This window comes from Capricornis sumatraensis, chromosome 8, assembly GCF_032405125.1.
Source record: "Capricornis sumatraensis isolate serow.1 chromosome 8, serow.2, whole genome shotgun sequence".
Taxonomy (NCBI): domain Eukaryota; kingdom Metazoa; phylum Chordata; class Mammalia; order Artiodactyla; family Bovidae; genus Capricornis; species Capricornis sumatraensis.
Window position 1 is genome coordinate 45793110 of NC_091076.1, and position 24320 is coordinate 45817429.

Genomic DNA, 24320 nt, shown 5'->3' on the forward strand with positions numbered 1-24320 from the left:
AGCACGCCAGGCCTCCCTGTCCATCACCATCTCCCAGAGTTCACTCAGACTCACGTCCATCGAGTCTGTGATGCCATCCAGACATCTTATCCTCTGTCGTCCCCTTCTCCTCCTGCCCCCAATCTCTCTCAGCATCAAAGTCTTTTCCAATGAGTCAATTCTTCGCATGAGGTGGCCAAAGTACTGGAGTTTCAGCTTTAGCATCATTCCTTCCAAAGAAATCCCAGGGCTGATCTTCAGAATGGACTGGTTGGATCTCCTTGCAGTCGAAGGGACTCTCAAGAGTCTTCTCCAACACCACAGTTCAAAAGCATCAATTCTTTGGCCCTCAGCCTTCTTCACAGTCCAACTCTCACATCCATACATGACCACTGGAAAAACCATAGCCTTGACTAGACGGACATTTGTTGGCAAAGCAATGTCTCTGCTTTTGAACATGCTATCTAGGTTGGTCATAACTTTTCTCCCAAGGAGTAAGCATCTTTTAATTTCCTGGCTGCAGTCACCATCTGCAGTGATTTTGGAGCCCCCAGAAATAAAGTCTGACACTGTTTCCACTGTTTCCCCATCTATTTCCCATGAAGTGATGGGATATTAGGTTGGCACCTAATATTTTCTTTCAGCACCATGAAGGTAGTGTTTTCCTCCATTTTGCTTATACTATTATGTTTGGAAAGTCAGTTTAATTTACCTTTTTGTCTAATTAATGTTGTTATTTTAAGTTGTCTTTGATATTTGCAGTTTGATTTAGACACTTTCATATAGTTCTTCTTTAACACATGCTTAAGATTTATTGGGCTTCGTTGTTTTCATGATTGATGTTTTATGATTTTAGAAAACTATCATCCTTTAAATGTATAGCTTTTTCAGAATTAATTTGATTATTTTAAGGTGGTGGTAACTTTTCCATAAAATTAAGAAGGAAAACACAGATTTCCCAAATGCCTACTCACATACATGTGCACTGCCTCTCCCATTACCAACATCTCCTACCAGAGCAGAACATTTGTTGAAATTGGTAAATCTGTTCTGACACATCATAACTACCCAAGCTTCGTGGTTTACTGTTCACTCTTGATGTGATCAATGGGATGCTTTGGACAAATGCATAATGACATTTATGTAACATTATGACACCATGCAGAGTATTTTCACTGCCCTAAAAATCCTTTCTGCTCTCCCCGTCCATTTCTCCCTGCTTATGCATAACAACCAATGAAACTTTTTATCATCTCCGTAATTTTGCCTTTCTATAATGTCAGATGGTTGGAATCAAATAGTATGTAGCCTTTTCAAATTGGCTTCTTTTACTTAGGAACATGCACATGAGGTTTTTCCATGTCTTTTCATGACTCAATTGCTCATTTCTTTTTAGGGTTAAATATTATTGCATTTTTGATATGCACCAGGTTTTATTTTTTCCATTTGAAGACAAAGTACATCTCATTTAGTTCCAAGTTTTGGTAATTAATAAAGCTGAAGAAATATCTCAGGTCTTTATGTAGACACATTTTCAATTCTTTTGGATAAAAACTAAGGAGGTTGATTGTTGGACTGAATGGTAAGAATATATTTTCTTGTATAATAAACCACTAAGCTCTCTTCCAAAATGTCTGAACCATTTTTTCACTAACACTGGTAGTAAACGAGGGTTTCTGATGATCAGCTTCTCTGCCAGCATTTGTTGTTTACACAGTCCTGGATATTGATTTTTCTAATAAGTATGTAGTGGTATCCTATAGTTGTTTTTTTAGTTTAGGGTTTTTGTTTGTTTGTTTTTTGGCAACAACACGTTTAATATTCAGACCTTGGTTTCTAAAAACCATTATTTACTTTAAAACAGCAACAATAACAACAAGGCCTCCTTGGAGGATGGCTAATTCCAGGGCTGGAGCAGGAAAAGTACAGGTTGAGCCTGGAACATATTTTTATGCCAGCAAGTAAGGAAGTCTTCAAAGAATGATAAGAACATATCAAAATAACAGAGAAACCAGCTTGAAGAAGTTCCCACAATAATCTGAACATCAAAACAAGTAATGACAGTAAAAGACTATAAGCATTGAGTATGAATCCATGAGTCTAAACTGGTATAAATGATGAATGAAACAAATACATGAATGAATGGGCTAGAAAGAGAAGCTTTTTTTAAAATTTTCATTTCTGAGTGATATATGTATGTATTTATTATTTTTAAATTTTATATTGGAGTATATTGATTAAAATATTGCATTAATTTCAGGCATACAACAAAGTGATTCAGTTATACATATACATGTATCTATTCTTTTTTAAATTCTTTTCCCAATTAGATTGTTACAGAATACTGAGCAGAGTTTCCTGTGTTAAAGAGCAGATCCCTGTTAAAAATAGTAGTGTGTGCACATCAATTCCAAACTCCCTAACTATCTTTCCCCTAACAGTCCCCCACCTAGGAACAATAAATTCATTCTCAAAGCCTGTGAGTCTACTTCTATGCCATAAATAAGTTCTTTTGAATCATTTATTTGAGATTCTCACATTAAGTGATATTATATATTTGTCTTTCTTTCTCTGATTTACTTCACTCAGTATGACAATCTCTAGGTCCATTCATGTTGCTGCAATGGCATTTCATTTTTAATGCCCAAGTAATATTCCATTCTATATATGAATCACCCCTTCTTTATCCATTCCTTTGTCCATGGACATTTAGGTTACTTCCACATCTTGCCTATTGTAAACAGTGATGCAATGAACACTGGGTTGCATGAATCCTTCCAAACCATGTTATTCTCTGGTTATTTACCCAGAAGTAGGATTGCTAGGTTATATAATAACTCTATTTTTAGTTTCTTAAGGAACCTCCATACTGTTCTCTATAGTGGCTGTACAAATTTACAAATTAACAGTTTAGGATGATTACCATCTCTCCACATCCTTTCCAGCATTTACTGTTGGTAGATTTTTTGATGATGGCCATTCTGACTTTCTCTCTTCAATTTCTTTCATCTGTGTCTTATAGTTTTTGGAGTACAGGTCTTTTGTATACTTGAATAGGTTTATTTCTACATAATTTATTATTTTTGATGTGATGATAAATGGGATTATTTCTTGAATTTTTCTTTCTGATGTTTGTTGTTAGTATATAGAAATGCTTAGATCATGAATTCCTTATTGCCAAATTCAGACTGAAATTGAAGAGAGTAGGGAAAACCGCTAGACCATTCAGGTATGACCTAGATCAAATCCCTTATGATTATACAGTGGAAGTGAGAAATAGATTTAAGGGACTAGATCTGACAGACAGAGTGCCTGATGAACTATGGACGGAGGTTCGTGACATTGTACAGGAGACAGGGATCAAGACCATCCCCATGAAAAAAGCAAAATGGCTGTCTCAGGAGGCCTTACAAATAGCTGTGAAAAGAAGAGAAGTGAAAAGCAAAGGAGAAAAGGGAAGATATAAGCATTTGAATGCAGAGTTCCAAAGAACAGCAAGAAGAGATAAGAAAGCCTTCTTCAGCAATCAATGCAAAGAAATAGAGGCAAAGAACAGAATGGGAAAGACTAGAGATCTCTTAAAGAAAATTAGAGATATCAAGGGAATATTTCATGCAAAGATGGGCTCGAAAAAGGACAGAAATGGTATGGACCTAAAAGAAGCAGAAGATATGAAGAAGAGGTGGCAAGAATACACGGAAGAACTGTACAAAAAAGATCTTCATGACCAAGATAATCACGGTGGTGTGATCACTCACCTAGAGCCAGACTTCCTGGAATGTGAAGTCAAGTGGGCCTTAGAAAGCATCGCTATGAACGAAGCTAGTGGAGGTGATGGAATTTCAGTTGAGCTATTTCAAAGCCTGAAAGATGATGCTGTGAAAGTGCTGCACTCAATATGCCAGCAAATTTGGAAAACTCAGCAGTGCACTCAATATGCCAGCAAATTTGGAAAACTCCACAGGACTAGAAAAGGTCAGTTTTCATTCCAATCCCAAAGAAAGGCAATGCAAAACAATGCTCAAACTACCACACAATTGCACTCATCTCACATGCTAGTAAAGTTATGCTCAAAATTCTCCAAGCCAGGCTTCAGCAATACATGAACCGTGAACTTCCAGATGTTCAAGCTGGTTTTAGAAAAGGCAGAGGAACCAGAGATCAAATTGCCAACATCTGCTGGATCATGGAAAAAGCAAGAGAGTTCTAGAAAAACATCTATTTCTGCTTTATTGACTATGCCAAAGCCTTTGACTGTGTGGATCACAATAAACTGTGGAAAATTCTTCAAGAGATGGGGATATCAGAGCACTTGAACTGCCTCTTGAGAAACCGATATGTAGGCCAGGAAGCAACAGTTAGAACTGGACATGGAACAACAGACTGGTTTCAAATAGGAAAAGGAGGATGTCAAGGCTGTATATTGTCACCCTGCTTATTTAACTTATATGTAGAGTACATCATGAGAAACGCTGGACTGGAAGAAGCACAAGCTGGAATCAAGATTGCTGGGAGAAATATCAATAACCTCAGATATGCAGATGACAGCACCCTAATGGCAGAAAGTGAAGAGGAACTATAAAACCTCTTGATGAGAGTGAAAGAGGAGAATGAAAAGTTGGCTTAAAGCTGAACATTCAGAAAACAAAGATCATGGCATCTGGTCCCATCTCTTCATGGGAAACAGATGGGGAAATAGTGGAAATAGTGTCAGACTTTATTTTTTGGGCTCCAAAATCACTACAGATGGTGATTGCAGCCATGAAATTAAAAGATGCTTAGTCCTTGGAAGAAAAGTTATAACCAACCTAGATAGCATATTGAAAAGCAGAGACATTACTTTGCCAACAAAGGTCCATTTTGTCAAGGCTATGGTTTTTCCAGTAGTCATGTATGGATGTGAGATTTGGACTGTGAAGAAAGCTGAGCACTGAAGAATCGATGCTTTTGAATTGTGGTGTTGGACAAGACTCTTGAGAGTCCCTTGGACTGCAAGGAGATCCAACCAGTCCATTCTGAAGGAGATCAGCCCTGGAATTTCTTTGGAGGGAATGATGCTAAAGCCAAAATTCCAGTACTTTGGCCACCTCATGCGAAGAGTTGATTCATTGGAAAAGACTTTGATGCTGGGAGGGATTGGGTGCAGGAGGAGAAGGGGATGACAGAGGATGAGATGTTTGGATGGCATCATGGACTCGATGGACGTGAGTCTGAGTGAACTCCAGGAGCTGGTGATGGACAGGGTGGCCTGGTGTGCTGCGATTCATGGGGTTGCAAAGCGTCAGACATGACTGAGCGAATGAAATGAACTGAACTGAACTGATATAGAAATGCTATGGATTTCTGTGTATTAATTTTATAACCTGCAACTTTATCAAATTCATTGATGAGCTCTATTAGTTTTCTGGTAGCATCTTCAAGATTTTCTATGTGCAGTATCATGTCACTTTCAAATAGTGACAGTTTTACTTCTTCCTATCTAACTGGATTCCTTTTATTCCTTTGATTTCTTTTTCTTTTCTGATTGCGATGGATGGGACTTCCAAAACTTTGTTGAATAATAATGATGAGAGCTGGACCCTTGTCTTTTCCTGATTTAGAGGAAATACTTTCAGTTTTTCACCATTGAGAATAATGTTTCATTTTGTTTAATTTTCTGTGATTGTGAATTCTGTTCAGCAGGCTGCAGAGTTGCGGTTCTTTTTGCTTCTGCTATTTATCCTCTGGTAGATGAGTCTATCTATGAAGGTCCTGTAAGCTTCTTGATGGGAATGACTGGTGGTGGATGGAAATGGGTCTTGTCCTTCTGGTGAACAGGGTTGTGCTCATTAAAACTTTAATCTGCTTGTCTGCTGAATGAGTGGGGTTGTGTTCTCAACCTGTTTGTTGTTTGGCCCGAGGCAACACAGAACTGGAGCCTACAGGGTGTTTGGTGGAGCTAATGGAGGCCTCCAGGAGGTCTCACTCCAATGGATACTTCCCAGAGCTGTTGTTACCAGTGTCCTTGTTCCAGCAGTGAGCCACAGCCACCCCACACCTCTGCCAGAGACCGTTCAGTACTAGCAGGAAGGTCTGGCTCTGTCTCTTATGGGGACACTGCTTTTTACCCTGGGTCCTAGAGTGCATGAGACTTTTTGTGTGCCTCCTGAGAGTAGAGTCTCCATTTCCCCAAGTCCTGTGGAAGCCTGTGATCAAACTTGACTAGTGGTCAAAGCTACATTTTGTGCACTGCCCACCCAGTAGGTATGGGCTAAGTTTATTGTGATTGCACCCCTCCTACCATCTTGGTGTGGTCTCCTGTTTGTCTTTTGATGTAAGGCACCCTTTTTTGGTAGATCCCAGCTGTTTTATTGTCAATGGCTGTTCAACAGTTAGTTGTGATTTTGGTGTTTTCTTAAGAAGTGGGTGAGCTTGCATCCTTCAACTCCACCATCCTGAGCACTCTTGTCTTACAGTTGTTTTAATTTGCATCTCTCTGATGACATATGGTTCTGGACATCTTTCCCCATACTTACTTAGTATCTACATATCTTCTTTGGTGAAGTGTGTGTTAAAATGTTTGACCAGTTTTTTAAATCAAGTTGTTTGTTTTCTTATTACTAAGTTTTTTGAGCTCTTTGTATGCCTTGGAAAATAGTACTTTATCAGACGTGATTTTTGAAAAAATGTGTGTTCTCCCAATATATGGCTTATTTTCTCATTCCTTTGACATTGTCTTTTGTAGATCCTAATTTTTAAAAATTTTAATGAAGTACAGCTCATGTTATTTTTTTCACGGGTAATGCTTTTGTTGCTGTATATAAAATATTTTTCCTATACTCAATGTCATTTAGGTTTCATCCTATGTTATCTTTAGTTCTGTGATACAGGTTTCATTAATTTTTTGAAGGATGAAAGGTCTGTGTCTACATTTTATTACTTTGGCATATGAGTGTCAAGTTGTTCTAGTACTGTTTGTTGAAAAGGCTATCATTGCTCCATTGTATGGCCTTTGCTTCTCTATCAAAAATCAATTATTTATGTAGGTCTATTTAGGGACTGTTCATGGGGTTCTCAAGGCAGGAATACTGAAGTGGTTTGCCATTCTCTTCTCCAGTGGACCAGATTCTGTCAGAACCCTCCACCATGATCTGCCCATCTTGGGTGGCACCACAGGGCATGGCTTAGTTTCATTGAGTTAGACAAGGCTGGGGTCTTAGTGTGATTAGATTGACTAGTTTACTGTGATTATGGTTTCAGTGTGTCTGCCCTCTGATGCTCTCTAGCAACACCTACCTTCTTACTTGGGTTCCTCTTACCTTGGATGTGGGGTATCTCTTCATGGCTGCTCCAGCAAAACGCAGCTGCTGCTCCTTACCTTGGATGAGGGATATCTCCTCACTGCTGCCCCTCCTCACCTTGAACGTGGAGTAGCTCCTCTAAGCCCTCCTGCACCTCCACAGCTGCTGCTCCTTGGGTGTGGGGTAGCTCCTCTCGGCCACTGCCCCTAAGCAGAGTACATCATGAGAAATGCTGGGCTGGAAGAAACACAAGCTGGAATCAAGATTGCCAGGAAAAATATCAATAACCTCAGATATGCAGATGACACCACCCTTATGGCAGAAAGTGAAGAGGAACTAAAAAGCCTCTTCATGAAAGTGAAAGAGGAGAGTGAAAAAGTTGGTTTAAAGCTCAACATTCAGAAAGTGAAGATCATGGCATCTGGTCCCATCACTTCATGGCAAATAGATGGGAAAACAGTGGAAACAGTGTCAGACTTTATTTTTTTGGGCTCCAAAATCACTGCAGATGGTGACTGCAGCCATGAAATTAAAAGACACTTACTCCTTGGAAGAAAAGTTATGACCAGGCTAGACAGCATATTGAAAAGCAGAGACATTACTTTGCCGACTAAGGTCTGTCTAGTCAAGGCTAAGGTTTTTCCAGTGGTCATGTATGGATGTGAGAGTTGAACTGTGAAGAAAGCTGAGTGTGGAAGAATTGATGCTTTTCAACTGCGGTGTTGGAAAAGACTCCTGAGAGTCCCATGGACTCCAGGAAAATCCAACCAGTCCATTCTAAAGGAGATCAGCCCTGGGATTTCTTCGGAAGGAATGATGCTAAAGCTGAAACTCCAGTACTTTGGCCGCCTCATGCAAAGAGCTGACTCATTGGAAAGGACTCTGATGCCGGGAGGGATTGGGTGCAGGAGGAGAAGGGGACGACAGAGGATGAGATGGCTGGATGGCATCACCGATGCAATGGGCATGAGTTTGAGTGAACTCCAGGAGTTGGTGATGGACAGGGAGGCCTGGCGTGCTGTGATTCATGGGGTTGCAAAGACATGACTGAACAACTGAACTGAACTGATTTAGGGACTCTATTTTGATCCACTGAACTATGTCTGTTTGTTTACCAATATCGGACTGTCTTCAGTACTATAGCTATGTAGTAAGACATAAAGTCAGGTTAGTGCTAATTTTCCAACTTTGTCCTTCTCCCTTAATGTCATATGAGCTATTTTGAGTCCTTTGCCTCTCCATATAAACTTTAGAGACAGTATGGCAATAACCACAAAAAACTTTCTGGGATATTGATTGGGATTATATTGAATATATAGATTACTTTGGGAAGAATTGGTATCTTGACAAACTGAGTCGTCCTATCCAAGAAAATGAGATATCTCTCCATTTATTTACTTTTTCATTCATTTTATCTGAGACTTTGTATTTTTCTCATGTAGATCTTATAAGTATTTTGTTAGATTTACATCTAATTAATTAATCTTTTGTTATACAAATATATATATATTTCTCTTGTTTCTTACTGACATTGTTATAAATGATTAAATTTTGTACATTAACCTTGTCTTTTAAATTTGCTCAAGTCACTAATTACAGTTTATCCTTGAACAAAGCATGGATTAGGGTCACAGACCTTGGGCACAATAAAAAATCTGCTATTACCTTATGTCTATTGTCTGAATTTGTGGTTGTGCATCAGCAGATTCAGCCAACCACAGTTCATGTAGTACTGTAGTGTGTATTAAGTGGGCCTGTACCTTTTATATGTTTAAAATAGTACATATAATATTAGTTTCAGTTGTACAACATAATTTGACATGTGTTGATATTATAAAATGACTACCACAGTCTAGTTAACACCCATTATTGCATAATTGATGTTTTTTTGTGTGTGTGCGTGCCTTTTGTAGTTTTATTAAAATTTGCTTATCTTATTTTTGGCTGCACTGTCTTTGCTGTTGTGTGCAGGCTTTCTCTAGTCTCTGCAAGTGGGACTACTCTTCAGTTATGGTGTGTGGACTTCTCATTGCAGTAGCTTCTCTTGTGGAACACAGGCTTTATGGTGTGCAGGCTCAGGAATTGTGCACGGAGACTTAGTTGCTCAGCAGCATGTGGGATTTCCTTGGACTGGGGGTCAGACCAGGGTCTCTTACATTGCAAGGCAGATTCTCAACCATTGGGCCATCAGGGAAATACCTGTAGTTTTGAGCATTTTATATGATTCATCTCCTCTTACACTAGTTATACTTTATTATTTTTTATTATTATTACTTTTCTTAGTGGTTTCCTCCTTTATTTTTAAACTATTATCTCACAAATTTTCTCTCTATTATCTATGGAATCTTCAATTAGATATATAATGAGATTTTGTACTCTCTACTCATTGCTCTTACTCTTTCATATTAAAACAGAGGTTTTAAGATACTTCGTTTTTCTGTGATAAATTTCATGTAATTTTTAGGCTTTATTATTTTGAATAAATACTGCACCCCTTAGTGAAATTTATTTATTTTAAAACTGTCTTTGTCATTTAAATTTGTAATTTCTGCATTTTTTTAATTCTATAAATTCTCTTAGAAATTATTTTAAAATCCACTCATTTTAATAGTATCATATATCATGTTTATATTTTCAATTTCCTTTTATTTGTCTAGACACATTAAAATATTGATTTTTGTTCTGTGCCTGATCATTTCAATATATGGAATATTTGCAATTCATATTTTGTGTTTGTTGTTTCTGGTGCTTTTCACTTCACGTGACTTTATTTTTTTCCTTTGGTGGATTTTAATTGTGAGCTTATATTACTTTAATGGGCTTTCCTGTTGGCTCAGCCAGTGAAAAATCTGCCTGCAACATGGGAGACCTAGGTTTGATCCCTGGGTTGGGGAGATTCCGGGGAGGAAGGCATGGCTACCCACTCTGGTATTCTTGACTGGAGAATCTCCATCGACAGAAGAGCCTGGTGGGCTATAGTCCATGGAGTCAAAAGAGTCAGACATGACTAAGCAAATAAGCAGCAAAGCACATATTACTTTGATGTAATTAATGTGTCATTTTTGAAGACATTTATTTATTGGTTTATTGTTTGCTTTTACCAGAGTACTGAGGAGTCTAGCACAATACTTATCTTTTTTTTTTTTTTTCACTTTTAGAAGTATTGCAAATTTCTGGTTAATCATCAATGACAAGCTTGCTATTATCTTCTATGAGAGCTTAATTCTCCTCTTGATAGGATCAAGGTTGATAAAGTCTAATGTCTTACTGTCCCCTTTAGCAGACTTATTTGAGAATCTTCTACTAAACTTCCCATTTGAGGTTTATCCTCTTCACTCTCCTGTGTTGGCCATTAAAGCTGAAACACCAAGTACCTGTGGTTGGCAAGTTCTTCATCTTGAAAGCTCCCTTAAGTGGTGGCTTACACTTCAGAATTTTGCTTTCCCTTCATTTAAGATGTCTGTGGATACCATCCATTTCTGCCAATAAGAAATATCAATAACCTCAGATATGCAGATGACACCACCTTTATGGCAGAAAGTGAAGAGGAACTAAAAAGCCTCTTGATGAAAGTGAAAGTGGAGAGTGAAAAAGTTGGCTTAAAGCTCAACATTCAGAAAATGGAGATCATGGCATCTGGTCCCATCACTTCATGGGAAATAGATGGGGGAAACAATAGAAACAGTGTCAGACTTTAGTTTTTTGGGCTCCAAAATCACTACAGATGGTGATTGCAGCCATGAAATTAAAGGATGCTTACTCCTTGGAAGAAAAGTTATGACCAGCCTAAATAGCATGTTGAAAAGCAGAGACATAAGTTTGCCGACTAAGGTCTGTCTAGTCAAGGCTATGGTTTTCCCAGTGGTCATATATGGATGTGAGAGTTGGACTGTGAACAAAGCTGAGTGCCAAAGAATTGATGCTTTTGAACTGCGGGGTGTTGGAGAGGACTCTTGGACTGCAAGGAGATCCAACCAGTCCATTCTGAAGGAGATCAACCCTGGGATTTCTTTGGAAGGAATGATGCTAAAGCTGAAACTCCAGTACTTTGGCCAACTCATGCGAAGAGTTGACTCATTGGAAAAGACTCTGATGCTGGGAGGGATTGGGAGCAGGAGGAGAAGGGGACAACCAAGGAGGAGAGGGCTGGATGGCATCACGGACTCGATGGATGTGAGTCTGAGTGAGCTCCGGAAGTTGGTGATGGACACGGAGGCCTGGCGTGCTGCAATTCATGTGGTCTCAAAGAGTCGGACATGACTGAGTGACTGAACTGAACTGTACTTTTAAAAAAAATATTATTTTCTTGGGGTTCCAGTGGCAGTGTAGTCAAGAGCATTAAAAATAGAAGTGGTACTTAAGTTATATTAAATATGATATCACAGTGTATGTAACGGTGAAACACAGCTTTTGCCTTTAACATATTTGACCAGAAACTTTTTTAAAGCCTCACATGTAATATCTTACCAAATATCTATTTTGAAGTTATATACTGAGTTATACTCAGAAAAGACCTAAAGTGACATTATAATGATCAGAGAAAAGAATCCCAATGTTTCCAGTTCAATTGAATTCAGCAGATATAATTAAGTTGTGGAACTTAGAAAAGCTGAGCTTTCTGACCCTGGAGCAAAGATCAACTATCTTTTATGAAAGCTATTCAGAAAAGGAAGCTCTTATACATATATTCTTTCTGCTACATGAACATCTTTTCTCTGATGAGGAAACAAAGTTTCTGTGGCTCATCAAAGGAGATAAAACCATATTCTTTCTCAAAAAATTATTGATCTGTTTTCTCTGAATTCCAAAACGTTTTAGTTTATCTAGGTCACATAGTAGGTTTTAAGGAGTTTAACTTTTGTACTTTGGTGGAAAATTCAAAGAACACATCAAAGCAATTACATCTTTTTTCTGATTTAGAATACTTTACTTCAATCAGATATACAGACATGGTTAAGAGAAGGCAAAAAAAGAGAAAAGTAATTATTTTAGGTCTAAGTTCAGCTCAGTTCAGTCTCTCAGTCTTGTCCAACTTTTTGTGACCCCATGGACTGCAGGACATCAAGCCTCCCTGTCCATCACCAACTTCTGGAGCTTACTCAAACTCATATCCATGGAGTAGGTGATGCCATTCAACCATCTCATCCTCTGTTGTCCTATTCTCCTCCCACCATCAATCTTTCCCAGCATCAGGAAATGAGTCAGTTGTTTGCATTAGGAGGCTGAAATATTGGAGTTTCAGCTTTAGCATCAGTGTAAAATATTTTAGGCCTAAAATATTGCTGAATTAGAGAAAAACTCTAACGGTTGACCTTGGTATTAATGGCTTAATGTAATGTCATAATTGAAAGTGCCTCAATTATCTTTTATTATCTGATTTTGATTATAATGAGCATTAAATTGAGCTTTAGCAATTTACATAAAAAATAACATATCCTCTGAAAATACAAACAAGCATGGAGGAGTGGAAACCTAATAAAAAATTAAGAGTTAAAAAGAGCCTTCAAGGTATCCAAACATTAATTAATGTTCTATATACCTCATTTCCCTTTTATTTCCCTTAGCTGATATATCTTTGGGGACACAAGGAAAACATTGGGAGGTGTTGAATATGTGTCTTATTACCTTGATTGTGGTGATGGTATCATGGGATTTTGCATATGTCTAAATTCATCAAATTGTTGACATTAAATACATGAATTTTTTTGTGTTTCAATTATACCTAACTAAAGGTGTTTTTAAAAAGTTACATGTTCAGGTAATTTCAAAGAAGATTTTTTCCTTGAATAATTTTTTGTGACCTGACTTATGAATAAAATCTTTGGGTTAACCTGGAAACTTTAAATTGATAAATTTACACAGAAATAACCACCATCATAAAAAGCAGAAAATCAAAAAGATTGTCAACTAGTTTTAAACCTTTAAGAAAGAAAGAGCATTGCTGAAATTTTTCTGAAAAATAGCCAGTTGCCTCTGGAAATTCCAAAAAATCTAGTTTGAGAAATAGTAACTAAAATTTGTAGGTTTGCTTAATGCTAGAAAGAGACTTAGAAATTATTTAGCCAAACCTCCAAGTTACAAGATATTCAAACCCAGCCAGTATACAGCAGTTATCTTATTCTGAATTCTTGAAAAGAAAAACAGGAGGCAATATAAATATTATCATATTTCCATAATAAAATTTCAGTTGAGATAAATTTACTCTGTTTACTCAGCATTCATAAAAAATTGTAGAAGTTTCCACGGTCATTATGAAATTTATGAACATGTTTGGTGTGATTCCCTTACTATAGGGTGTCAGGAGTAAGTCCAAGGGAAGCCCAGAAGTCTGATGAACTCTTCCCGCATGCATAAGGCTGCATTGATCTCAAACGGAAAGTAACTTATTCAGATTGTTATTAACATATTCCTTAAGGCAATTCAAATCCTCTCACCCACTATATTGTTCATAAAATCATGCAGCCACTAGTTGAGGCTCCATGACTTACTCTTTGGGGAAGTTAACACTTCTTCTTAAAAGGCATAGGTAAGGAAGATTTACTTGAGAACGATTCACAAATAGCAGAAACCAGCACCAAATAAGCAATGAAAGCTTATCTATTTACATCGATTTTTCTCTCTGTTACAAATATTTGTTTTCCCTGGAAGTTAATAAGATTTTACTACTATCTCCGTACTTGTACTACATAAAACTATCTATCTGGTGTTTCTCTATCTTGAAAAATAGTAAATTCCTTGAAAACAATGATTCTATCTTATTAGTTTTGTCCTCACCTCCTCATTAGTACCTAGTCACAATGGTGTTCATTAATAATTTATTTTATTTAAACACTTGCAAGCATTGATAGAGAAGCTATAATCTGTAAGATACTCTTTCTACACATAAAGGGCATAAAAATAAAGGAGAAAAAGATGCTGTTGATCCTAAAAATACTTAAGACACAGTAGCTTTCTCTGCTTCTACTAACAGATAGTTTGTATTTCTGTTAATATCATTGGAAAAGACTCTGATGCTGGGAGGGATTGGAGCCAGGAGGAAAAGGGGACAACAGAGGATGAGATGGCTGGATGGCATCACCGACGCTATGGACATGAGTTTGAGTGAACTCCGGGAGATGGTGATGGACCGGGAGGCCTGGCGTGCTGCGATTCATGGGGTCACAAAGAGTCGGACATAACTGAGCGACTGAACTGAACTGAACTGAATATCATTTTCTTAGGAAATTTATTTGCTTTCATTGTTTACATTCTGTTATAATATTCTATTCCCCAAAAGTAGATTGTAATAAAGCTAAAGACGAGAGGACTGACTGTGAACACTTTAGACTCAACTCAAGTGTACTCAGACAGGTTGAGGGAAAAACGCTGGGTTGCATATAGATTCTGCATTCAGTATCACTCTAGGCTCTTTAGACAAGTTTATTTCTAGAATTTAACTTCAATGTTTTGTTATTAACATAGTTTAACTCTCATTTCTCATGTCTAATTAACTTCTGTCACACTACCAACTAACTCCCATTTCTTCCATCTTGGATTTTACACTTCTGCAAATTTGCATTACATGACTTTGGACTATTAAGGGCTATCCATATGACTATATTCTATTTTCATATTCTGTTTCAACATCTTGAGACAGAGACATTTTTTTTTTTTTCTTATTTAAGGGACAGTATCTAAGTTAGAGCAAGAGAGACTATAATTAGCCTAAGACATTCATCAGAACCCACTTCTTCTTTCTTCATCTCTGAAACTTTTGTTGATGCTGACTCCCTACTTCAATGAGATCACACTCCTCCAGTCCTAGGTAGAGAAGACTAACTCCTTTAGATTATTGCTTTACTTTGTATGAATTCACTTTCACTCTGCAATACTATAAGCTCCTTAATGATAAAGGTTACATCATTTTTAATTTCTATGTTAAGTGAAAAAGAGTTTATAGAAGTGCCTGATAAGTGTTTGTGAAGGAATTGATGGATACCATAATTAAAAGCTTAGAAATAAGGAGAAGTAAATATCAAGGACTCTTTAAGGATAAAGTAGTGTTTAAGATGAACCTAATAAGATAAATAAGCAGGAAGTGATGCAATTGGAGACAGCCTCCTAAATGGAGAAGGAAGCATGCAAGAACAGCAAGTTCTTGGGCTTATATGAAAAATCCATATATATGTGGGCATATAGTACTGATTTATAATGTATAAATATATGTTGCTATTGTTTAGCACTTAAATTGTCTCCAGCTGTTTGTGACCACAGGGACTGTGGCACTCCAAGTTTCCCTGTCCTTCACTGTCTCCTGGAGTTTGCTCAAACTCATGTCCATTGAGTTGGTGATGCCATCCAACCATCTCTTCCTGTTGTCCCCTTCTCCTCCTGCCCTCAATATTTTCCAGCATCAGGGTTTTTTCCAGTGAGTCAGCTTTTTACTTCAGGTGGCCAGAGTATTGGAGCTTTAGCGACAACATCACTCCCTCTAATCAGTATTCAGGCTGATTTCCTTTAGGATTGACTGTTTTCATCTTGCAGTCCAAGGGACTCTCAAGAGTCTTCTCCAGCACCACAATTTGAAAGCGTCAGTTCTTCAGCACTCAGTTAGTCATTCAGTCATTTCCAACTCTTTGTGACCACATGGACTGCAGCATGTCAGGCTTCCCTGTCCATCACCAACTCCCAGAGCTTGCACAAACACATGGTCATTGAGTCAGTGATGCCATCCAACCATCTTAGCCTCTGTCATCCCCTTCTCCTCCTGCCTTCAATCTTTCTCAGAATCAGGGTCTTTTCCAACGGGTCAGCTCTTCGCATCAGCTGGCTAAAGTACTGGAGCTTCAAGTTCAGCATCAGTTCTTCCAATGAATATTCAGGACTGATTTTTTTTTAGGATTGACTGGTCAGATCCCTTTGCAGTCCAAGGGACTCTCAAGAGCCTTCTCCAACACCACAGTTCAAAAGCATCCATTATTTGGTGCTCAGCTTTCTTTATGGTCCAACTCTCACATCCATATATGACTACTGGTAAAACGATAGCTTTGATTAGACAGACCTTTGTACAGGTCCAACCTCCACTTATTCCTTTTCTCTGGTGACTCACATCAAACTGTTTTATACCGGGTGTTGCTCTAAGCTACTATTTGTTCAGGTTGTATTAGGATGGTATAAGCCTAGTCACTTGCTATAGTATCCACTTAGTGAAAATTCTTATCTTTGTCAGACCAAATTTTCGCTTCCAAATCTTTCAAGAAAAAAGCAGGTACCAGCTTTTATGTTCATATATACTAGCAGATGTGGGTTAAGCTCACCTAGGAAATTATGATGTTCTGCTCTGGTGACAGAATGTGGAGCATATACAAACTGGAGTGAGCAAGTACTCAGAACAGGAATGCATTGCCCAACATTTCTTCTTTCAAGAACTTAAGACCTCAGCCTGATCTCTTGGAGGAGTTTATGTTTTCTTTTCTAGTAAGTAGGAGAGGAAACCATCCAAAGCACTTTTCTCAGGATAACAGCTCACTACCTCAAATTTCTAGTCTGTGTTAAAAGCAGGATGAGGTGAGGTGGGGGTCAAGGGAGTAGTCAGGTGCATCTCTGTGAGTCCTGTGGAGACGTACCATTCTGTGCCATTGTGAGCATACAGACTCAAGTATATCTCAGCTTTTGTAGAAATCCTGACACAGGATGGGCATATCATTCCAGTATTTTTTTCAGGAGAATCCTTCTTTGCAGTTGATGCTGAACTCAAGTATTATTAATTTTGCAAATACTTCAAATAGTGTCCATTTCAGGAAATAAACTGTCATAAAATATTAAAATGTATAAAGACAAAAACAGTATAAACACACTGCTTATAAGACTGTAAAATCAAATAATAATCTGTATGATCCACATAGAGGCAGTATTGAAATTAAGGGACAGAATTGTTATTATGGGCTGAAGTAATGAAGGAACCCTTCTAGAGAAGGCAGGGCTTGAGGAAATGGGTATCCATCCTCCCCTTTTCCCTCACTTACAGAATTCTACCTTTGTGGAATTTTGTGGAAAGTAGCAATGAATTTTGTCTTAACAAACAGTGACAATAATGAAATGGTACATTTCCCAATTTTTCAGCATATGAGTGTATCCATATGGTACAAGGCCAGACTCAGAAACAATTATAAAGACTATTTAACAGTTTATAAAATGAAAATATTATTTTTTTATCTAGAATTAATTTTCAGTTTAGCAAATACAAGTAAATGCCAGAGAGCTCCATAAATATTGATTTTAAGTGATCTTTATTATGTTCTTTCTCTACATGAATATAAATTATCAATGGCTTCATCAATTAAAAACATGTTAGGACTCAATAAATATTATCAATTCTTCTATTAAAACAATGTTGAATGGCTACTTTATTATGGATATAGTAATATTCTTTGTTTTAAAGATACAAATTTGGATAATTCATAAAAGTTCCCTAACATTAATGAGCTTATTGTTAGACAATATGAATAACAATTAAGTAAAATATATAGTTTATTAGATAATGGTGTATTCATTAACCAAAAGAGGTATATTTCTGAAAAAAATATTTTCCTGAACACTGAATAGATCATTTATTTTGGTATCCAGTACGAATTATCTAGTTTCCAAAAAAGTAGTAAAGGAAAAAGACTTGGATTAATTAGAGGGGCTAAGGAATTTTAAAATCTGGAAACAAAATATACTTTATCATATAAAATTAAAACTGAATCTAAATACTAAGAAAGATATTTTAGTTTAAAAAAATGAAATATATTGCCACAGGGAGTCAGTAAAACTCCAACCTCAACCCTACGATTGATATTCCCAGTAGTAAGGCCGTCATGCCTTTCTATCCCTGGAAACAGACTGGATGACCCAAGTTGCTTTTATGTTTAAGTTATTTCCTGTCTTATTACATACTTAGTAAAACTATAATCAGAACATAAACCTTTTTGAATTATTAACCTAAAAGTTTAAAATGAAATGATGGAGGTTAAGGAAAAAAAAAATTCACTGTCTCATAAAAATTTGAAAACTAAGGCAAAAATTAGAAAATATAGAATATAATACAACTTTAAGTTTGGTTATTGACTTCAGAAGTTTATTAAAAGAGGCAAAATCAGCAATAATACATAGGCTTGAATAGAGAGACTGTCCCCTCCCCTCCAGTTTTTAGTAAGAGAAAAATGCCAAGTCAGAGGATAAGGGGAGCATTTTCTAGTGCTTTATTCTTCTAGGAGGTTTACAACAAGTTTGCCCTGTTCTGAAGAAAATAGAAATGGATCACTTGCCTGGCACAGAGATTGGCACCTCAGCTTCAGGCTTTTCTTTTTCTACAGGCAACTAGGAAATAAAATTATAACACTGAAAGCATTTTCAAATGTTCTCACAACTTCCTAATATGCGTTAGCTCCTACTGATGATTTGAGTTGAACATGACTGAGCGACTTCACTTTTCACTCACTTTATCTGGAGTATTTCATGTGACTATCCCTCTACCTTGGAGAAGGCAATGGCAGCCCACTCAAGTACTCTTGCCTGGCAAATCCCATGGACGGAGGAGCCTGGTGGGCTGCAGTTCATGGGGTGGCTAAGAGTCAGACACGACTGAGTGACTTCCCTTTCACTTTTCACTTTCATGCATTGGAGAAGGAAATGGCAACCCACTCTAGTGTTCTTGCCTGGAGAATCCCAGGGATGGGGGAGCCTGGTGGGCTGCTGTCTATGGGGTCACACAGAGTCGGACACGACTGAAGTGACTTAGCAGCAGTAGCAGCAGCTCTCTACCTAAAAAATACCAATTGTACTATTTTGCAGTTATAAACACAGAGTCCAGGAGATGGTGTGCTCAGTTGCTTCAGTCACATCTGACTCTTTCTGACCTTATGGACTGCAGCCTGCCAGGCTCCTCTGCCCATGGGATTCTTCAGGCAAGAATATTGGAGTAGGCTGCCATTTCATCCTTCAGGGGATCTACCCAACTCAGGGAGTGAAACTGAATCTTCTGTCTCCTGCATTGTAGGCTGATTCTTTATCACTGAGCCACTGGGGAAGCCCCAGGAGATGTTACAAAACATCTTTTTGCTATCCCCATTTAATCATCTCAGAAGGAGATCCGTGAGTTCTATTATCTTCTGCTTCTCCTTTTACCCTATTTTTCATAATCTTTTCTAACTTTCATTACTTCCATTCTGTCCTAGAATCTTTCCCTAGCTTGAAGGAGCAACACAAAATTTAATGGTTCTGTGTCTCATCCCATATCTATTCTGTAAACAGATCCAGATTTTTCTTGGAAGGCATTTTAGTTCCATTAGCACCATCGGAGTAAATTTTCTACCAGACAAAGTCAAGAAAACATAACAAACAAGAGTTTTCTTTTGCTAATGTTGAGCAACTTTCACTGTATTACTTTCCTTATTATACTCTCAAAATACCTTTCTATTTTCTCTGCATATTCCCTTGACTTTGTTTCATCAGGAAGAATGCATAAAAGATAAGGGGGAAAGAAGATCTAGAAATCATGGGAGATGTATTGATAAATAATAACATTTCAAAGGGCCAGGGGCTAGTTAGAAGTCTGAACACAGATGTCCTAAATTAGACTGAAGAAAACACCATTGGAGGATGGACCAGAGACTCGAAGATGCTAAGGTGTTTAAAATGGTCAAGGAAGAAAGGATTAGGAAAAGAAAATATGTTTGCCCTGGAATGCTGAAGTGGGACCTTTGAAAGTGTGTTTCTTCCACTCACTGTAGCTTATCTAAGGTTGGATAAAACCTGAAAGAAATTTTTCTGGAGAAAAGCTTAAGGTATCTGACAGCAATTGACAGGAAGACTAGTCTGGAGAATAAGCAAGACTGTTGTCACTGTAGAAAACCCTGTTGGTAGGGCAAAAAGAAAACCCTTACTCTTCATGATACATATTCTGTATACACTCACAGGTTAGAATACTTCATTTAAGGAAAGAAACACCGCCTATGATTTTCTGTAGATGAAACGAAGAAATTCATCAATTACAATTTTCATTTGACCAAAATGTTTTCACTTTGCAGTCAAGTCCATGATACCATTGCATATAAAGTGTAAGTTGTTCAGTCATATCCAACAGTTTGTGACCCCCTGGACTGTAGCCCACCAGGCTTCTCTGTCTATGGAACTTTCCAGGCAAAAATACTAGATTAAGTTGATATTTCCTTCTCCAGGGGATCTTCCCCACCGAGGGATCAAACTTGGGTCTCCAATATTGCAGGCAGATTCTTTAACATTTGAGTCACCAAGGAAGCTCTGGTGCATATAAAACATATAAAAGTGTAATTAAAAGGATCAACTTGGATATCAGAGGGATTTTGGTGTGAATCTTTACTATTTCCTAGCGACTACTATTAGACAACCTGCATCTCAATTTTATCATTTGTAAAAATGGAGATGCACATAATTATTTAGAGATATAATCAAATGTAAGTAAAATGATAGGTCAGTGCCTGGGCTGGTATGTTTATATGTGACAATTTTATTTTAAAACATAATTAATATAATGGTGAGTTTTGAGCTAATATGATTTGTTGATATAAGAGAACTGCAGATATTTTCCTTCATGGAAGAATTTAAATTGTGGGTTCTGCCACTCTGGTTTTTTTCTCTCTGAAATTACAAATGGCTAACTATACTAATTTCTTCACATTTTGTGTGCAGTTTCCTGCCTGATTAAGATGTAAGAAGGGCTTCTGATGGATGACCATGACATAGTTTGTTCTTGTTTGGACTGCCACAAATTAGAACTGGGCAGTTATTCTCTAGACCAAGGCTTTCAGTTTCAATGTGGTATAACGTCTACGTGTGTGCACAGCTGCTGCCTCCCACTAATCAGCACATTTCTCTACAATTATACAGTAGGGATTCACCAGCTATTCTCTGCATGGCCTCAGTTTTCTCAAACTGATGTAGTGAATAGGATGCAAAGAGGTACTAGCCACATAACTTGCTTGAATAGAAGAAAAAAGGGCAATGACTTGCTCACTTGATGAATGGATATGAACCCTGGACTAGAAATCAGGAATACCATGGTATTAACTCTTATCATTTTTTGGACAAAATAGAATGGCTAAAATTCTAACCTTCATTTCTCTCAGCTTTAAGTTGTGTGTGTGTTTGAGCAGGAAGAAAAAAAAGGGAGAGAAAATTTTCCCTACCCACTTGAAAGAATTATAATTAGTATCAGATGAGATGTTTGCTAAGAAAAGTTAATGTCTTACCATTAACTGAAAACTATAAGACACTGATAAAAAATATCTAAGATGACACAAACAAATGCAAAGATGTACCATATTCTTGGACTGGAGGAATCAATATTGTAAAAATGATCACATTACCTAAGGCAATATACAGATTCAATGCAATCCCTATCAAATTACCAATGGCATTTTTCATAGAACTAGAATAGAAAATTTCACAATTCATATGGAAGCACACACACAAAAAGAACCCAAATTCAAGAGATCTTGAAATAGAAGAATAGAGCTGGAGGAATCAAACTTCCAACTTGAGACTATACTACAAAGCTACATTCATCAAGACAGTATCATAATGGCACAAAAATAGAAATATAGACCAACAGAACAAGTAGAAAGCCCAGACCTATGGGCACTTTATCTGTGATGAAGGAGGCAAGAATATATAATGGAGAAAAGATAGTCTCTTCAAAAGTGGTGCTGGGAAAACTAGACAGCTATCTGTAAAAAATGAAATGCGAACATTCTAACACTATACACAAAAATAAGCTCAAAATGGATTAAAGACCTAAGTGTAAGACAGAATGCTATAAAACTCTTAGAGGAAAACATAGGCAGAACATTCTTTGAAATAAATCACAGTAACTTTTTTTTTTTTTTCAATCTGTCTCCCAGAGTAGTGCTGCTGTTCAATCTTGAAATTAAACTTGTATTTATTCATTGATTCAGTATTAATAACAATATTCTACTATGTTCAAGGCACTGTGCTATGTTCTAAAGATGCAAATGTGAATAGACATGTAAACTGACTGAAGCTAGCAGCTTCGCTGGGAGACAAGTGTCATGATGGGAGTAAGAAGGCAACAGAAGAACACATAGGAAACGCCTTGGGGAAATCAGGGAAGCTTTTCTAAAAACATGTGACATGAGAGATGAGATCTAAAAATGAGATAGAAGTTCATTTTTTGAGAGTGAATAGTACCCTTGGATCAAGAAACATGGAGTGTGAGGGGAACTGAAAGTTCAGTAGAAACTCCTTTAACTGTCATCAGTTGGCATTATTGCTAACATTCTTCAAAGATTATGCTGAAATTTCATAGCAAAGACACTATTCTTTACTATACCAAGCTATTTGCTTCCACTGACTGAATTAGATAGACAAATACATATTTCACAAGAGTCAAATAAGAAAGTTTCTAGAGTAACTTTGTACCTCCACAGGGTAGAAAATGTGTGTGCTTGGCATTGAGAGATGATGTTCAGAAATAAGAAAATATGCAGTGTTCAGTGTATGAAGTGAAAGGTAGATGTGGAGAAGTGAGTGAGGACCATGCCATAAATGTGATTTGGTAAGGAATTAAATGCTAAAATGCTATGGTAAGGAATTTTTATTTCATCCTGAAAAATTTGGATAGCATGTGAACTTTTTATGCAAAAGAATGATATAATCATAACAGTGTTTTAGAAACATCACTCTGGCTTTGGCTGCAGTATTTAAATATTTTTGATCATGTACCTCTAATAGTAAATTATCTTAACTATTCCCTTCAATACAGTATCTCTCTCTCTATTTGTATACACACATACCATTCTACAGATACATACCTCATAAAACATTAACATTTTATTTATTTCATTATTTGTTATAAAATATTAACAAATAATGAAGTAAAGCTCAGCTAAATAATAATTTTCAGTATCTTGCTAATCCTTTTGGCCTCGTCTTATTAGTATCCAGTATTTCAAGGCAAATTATGTACTTTGTTGCTAAGGTCTTTTGTTAAAGAACATGGAAACTAACTCATATTTAATATACTGTTTTTCAGGTTGGTTTTTGTAACCCACATTTTTCATAGAAAGTTAATAGTCATTATTTAATGCGATTTTGTAGTATAGCTGATAGAAAGCTCACAAAAAGTAAGGAAAATATTCATACTGTTTTTTACTCTTGCTGTTTCTGGTTACTTCACTAATGCAACATAGTCTCTGAGGGAAGACACCTTAAGCCATCCACTTTGTGTGACAGTTTTACCTAAAGTTAGCCAATAAAATCCTGTAATCATTTAATGGAACACATACACTGTATTGGGCTTCCCCAGTGGCACAGTAGTAAAGAATCTGCCTGCCAGTGCAGGAGACGCAAGAGGTGCAGTTTCGATCCCTGCATCAGGAAGATCCCTTGGAGGAGGAAACGCAACCCACTCCAGTATTCTTGCCTGGTAAATTCCATGGACAGAGGAGCTTGACGCGGTACCATCCATGAGGTCACAAAGAATCAGACACGGCTGAGCGTAGAGTATAGATACACTATGTTAGTTGCAACATGATGTCAGGGAAGTAATAACGAAGGCGCTGTTTCCAGGGACCTCTCCACGTTGTTGAACGCCTATTCTCTCAGCAGGATACCTGCTTAATGCAGGTGACATGTGACAGCCAGGGAATCCACTTGAGAGGACTGATGTCAATGTGAACACCAGATAATTGTAAAGGTGGCATTTTTCTTATAAGTTTGTAAAAAATTAAGTCAAAAGACTTTCTAATACTTTCTTCCCTGTACTCATGGATCATTTGGGGGGTTAGTATTGAGGGCATCCATTTATTTAAGGTGACTGCTGCTGCTGCTGCTAAGTTGCTTCAGTTGTGTCCAACTCTGTGTGACCCCATAGACCCCAACTCTGTGTGAGCCTACCAGGATCCTCCCTCCCTGGGATTCTCCAAGCAGTAACACTGGAGTGGGTTGCCATTTCCTTCTCCAATAATAGTATGGGCATCCTTTTCAGGGCATACATGCTCATTATAGCGTGCACCACATGAAGACAAAGCCACAATCCAGACA